Source organism: Medicago sativa, chromosome 1 (assembly GCF_051527215.1).
Source record: "Medicago sativa cultivar Bolivia chromosome 1, Bolivia_mono, whole genome shotgun sequence".
NCBI classification, from domain to species: domain Eukaryota; kingdom Viridiplantae; phylum Streptophyta; class Magnoliopsida; order Fabales; family Fabaceae; genus Medicago; species Medicago sativa.
In genome coordinates this window covers 26313118-26317325 of record NC_140749.1, presented here as the reverse complement: position 1 = coordinate 26317325, position 4208 = coordinate 26313118, and positions in this window count along the sequence as shown.

Here is a 4208-nt window from a genome sequence, read left to right as displayed (position 1 = left end):
GTTTTTGACCCTTTTTCTTTCACTAAATAGGTCATAAAGTGGCCTAGCCTTATCGAATCGAAGCATGTAATAGTTCCTATGAAATCTAACAAGCATATATTCGAATTCCAAGGTTGATTTTATCATTTTCGAAAATGGACAAAATAAGGGTTAAGTGAATTTCCTTGTTAATTTACGGATTTTACTCATTTTTGACCCTTTTTCTTTCACTAAAAAGGTCATAAAGTGGCCTAGCCTTATCGAATCGAAGCATGTAATAGTTCTTAGGAAAGCAAACAAGCATATCTACGACATCCATGGTTTATTTTAGAATTTTTTAAAAAGGCCAAAATGGGGGTTAAGTGAATTTCCTTGTTAATTTATGGATTTTACTCGTTTTTGACCTTTTTCTTTCACTAAAAAGGTCATAAAGTGGCCTAGCCTTATCGAATCGAAGCATGTAATAGTTCCTATGAAATCTAACAAGCATATATTCGAATTCCAAGGTTGATTTTATCATTTTCGAAAATGGACAAAATAAGGGTTAAGTGAATTTCCATGTTAATTTACGGATTTTACTCGTTTTTGACCCTTTTTCTTTCACTAAAAAGGTCATAAAGTGGCCTAGCCTTATCGAATCGAAGCATGTAATAGTTCTTAGGAAAGCTAACAAGCATATCTACGACATCCATGGTTTATTTTAGAATTTTTTAAAAAGGCCAAAATGGGGGTTAAGTGAATTTCCTTGTTAATTTATGGATTTTACTCGTTTTTGACCTTTTTCTTTCACTAAAAAGGTCATAAAGTGGCCTAGCCTTATCGAATCGAAGCATGTAATAGTTCCTAGGAAATCTATCAAGCATATCTACGACATCCATGGTTTATTTTAGAATTTTTTAAAAAGGCCAAAATGGGGGTTAAGTGAATTTCCTTGTTAATTTATGGATTTTACTCGTTTTTGACCTTTTTCTTTCACTAAAAAGGTCATAAAGTGGCCTAGCCTTATCGAATCGAAGCATGTAATAGTTCCTAGGAAATCTAACAAGCATATCTACGACATCCATGGTTTATTTTAGAATTTTTTAAAAAGCCCAAAATGGGGGTTAATTGAATTTCCTTGTTAATATACGGATTTTACTCATTTTTGACCTTTTTTCTTTCACTAAAAAGATCATAAAGTGGCCTAGCCTTATCGAATCGAAGCATGTAATAGTTTCTATGAAATCTAACAAGCATATATTCGAATTCCAAGGTTGATTTTATCATTTTCGAAAATGGACAAAATGAGGGTTAAGTGAATTTCCTTGTTAATTTACGGATTTTACTCGTTTTTGACCCTTTTTCTTTCACTAAAAAGGTCATAAAGTGGCCTAGCCTTATCGAATCGTAGCATGTAATAGTTCCTAGGAAATCTAACAAGCATATCTACGACATCCATAGTTTATTTTAGAATTTTTTAAAAAGGCCAAAATGGGGGTTAAGTGAATTTCCTTGTTAATATATGGATTTTACTCGTTTTTGAGCTTTTTCTTTCACTAAAAAGGTCATAAAGTGGCCTAGCCTTATCGAATCGAAGCATGTAATAGTTCTTAGGAAATCTAACAAGCATATCTACGACATCCATGGTTTATTTCAGAATTTTTTAAAAAGGCCAAAATGGGGGTTAAGTGAATTTCCTTGTTAATTTATGGATTTTACTCGTTTTTGACCTTTTTCTTTCACTAAAAAGGTCATAAAGTGGCCTAGCCTTATCGAATCGAAGCATGTAATAGTTCCTATGAAATCTAACAAGCATATATTCGAATTCCAAGGTTGATTTTATCATTTTCAAAAATGGACAAAATGAGGGTTAAGTGAATTTCCTTGTTAATTTACGGATTTTACTCGTTTTTGACCTTTTTTAATTCACTAAAAAGGTCATAAAGTGGCCTAGCCTTATCGAATCGAAGCATGTAATAGTTCCTAGGAAATCTATCAAGCATATCTACGACATCCATGGTTTATTTTAGAATTTTTAAAAACGGCCAAAATAGGGGTTAATTGAATTTCCTTGTTAATTTACGGATTTTACTCGTTTTTGACCATTTTTCTTTCACTAAAATGGTCATAAAGTGGCCTAGCCTTATCGAATCGAAGCATGTAATAGTTCCTAGGAAATCTGACAAGCATATCTACGACATCCATGGTTTATTTTAGAATTTTTTAAAAAGGCCAAAATGGGGGTTAAGTGAATTTCCTTGTTAATTTATGGATTTTACTCGTTTTTGACCTTTTTCTTTCACTAAAAAGGTCATAAAGTGGCCTAGCCTTATCGAATCGAAGCATGTAATAGTTCTTAGGAAATCTAACAAGCATATCTACGACATCCATGGTTTATTTCAGAATTTTTTAAAAAGGCCAAAATGGGGGTTAAGTGAATTTCCTTGTTAATTTATGGATTTCACTCGTTTTTGACCTTTTTCTTTCACTAAAAAGGTCATAAAGTGGCCTAGCCTTATCGAATCGAAGCATGTAATAGTTCTTAGGAAATCTAACAAGCATATCTACGACATCCATGGTTTATTTCAGAATTTTTTAAAAAGGCCAAAATGGGGGTTAAGTGAATTTCCTTGTTAATTTATGGATTTTACTCGTTTTTGACCTTTTTCTTTCACTAAAAAGGTCATAAAGTGGCCTAGCCTTATCGAATCGAAGCATGTAATAGTTCCTATGAAATCTAACAAGCATATATTCGAATTCCAAGGTTGATTTTATCTTTTTCAAAAATGGACAAAATGAGGGTTAAGTGAATTTCCTTGTTAATTTACGGATTTTACTCGTTTTTGACCTTTTTTAATTCACTAAAAAGGTCGTAAAGTGGCCTAGCCTTATCGAATCGAAGCATGTAATAGTTCCTAGGAAATCTAACAAGAATATCTACGACATCCATGGTTTATTTCAGAATTTTTTAAAAAGGCCAAAATAGGGGTTAAGTGAATTTCCTTGTTAATTTATCGATTTTACTCGTTTTTGACCCTTTTTCTTTCACTGAAAAGGTCATAAAGTGGCCTAGCCTTATCGAATCGAAGCATGTAATAGTTCCTAGGAAATCTAACAAGCATATCTACGACATCCATGGTTTATTTTAGAATTTTTTAAAAAGGCCAAAATGGGGGTTAAGTGAATTTCCTTGTTAATATAATGATTTTACTCATTTTGACCCTTTTTCTTTCACCAAAAAGGTCATAAAGTGGCCTAGCCTTATCGAATCGAAACATGTAATAATTCTTAGGAAATCTAACAAGCATATCTACGACATCCATGGTTTATTTCAGAATTTTTTAAAAAGGCCAAAATAGGGGTTAAGTGAATTTCCTTGTTAATTTATGGATTTTACTCGTTTTTGACCTTTTTCTTTCACTAAAAAGGTCATAAAGTGGCCTAGCCTTATCGAATCGAAGCATGTAATAGTTCCTATGAAATCTAACAAGCATATATTCGAATTCCAAGGTTGATTTTATCATTTTCAAAAATGGACAAAATGAGGGTTAAGTGAATTTCCTTGTTAATTTATGGATTTTACTCGTTTTTGACCCTTTTTCTTTCACTAAAAAGGTCATAAAGTGGCCTAGCCTTATCGAATCGAAGCATGTAATAGTTCCTAGGAAATCTAGCAAGCATATCTACGACATCCATGGTTTATTTTAGAATTTTTAAAAACGGCCAAAATGGGGGTTAAGTGAATTTCCTTGTTAATTTACGGATTTTACTCGTTTTTGACCCTTTTTCTTTCACTGAAAATGTCATAAAATGGCCTAGCCATATCGAATCGAAGCATGTAATAGTTCCTAGGAAATCTAACACGCATATCTACGACATCCATGGTTTATTTTAGAATTTTTAAAAACGGCCAAAATGGGGGTTAAGTGAATTTTCTTGTTAATTTATGGATTTTACTCGTTTTTGACCTTTTTCTTTCACTAAAAAGGTCATAAAGTGGCCTAGCCTTATCGAATCGAAGCATGTCATAGTTCCTATGAAATCTAACAAGCATATATTCGAATTCCAAGGTTGATTTTATCATTTTCAAAAATGGACAAAATGAGGGTTAAGTGAATTTCCTTGTTAATTTACGGATTTTACTCGTTTTTGACCTTTTTTAATTCACTAAAAAGGTCATAAAGTGGCCTAGCCTTATCGAATCGAAGCATGTAATAGTTCCTAGGAAATCTATCAAGCATATCTACGAC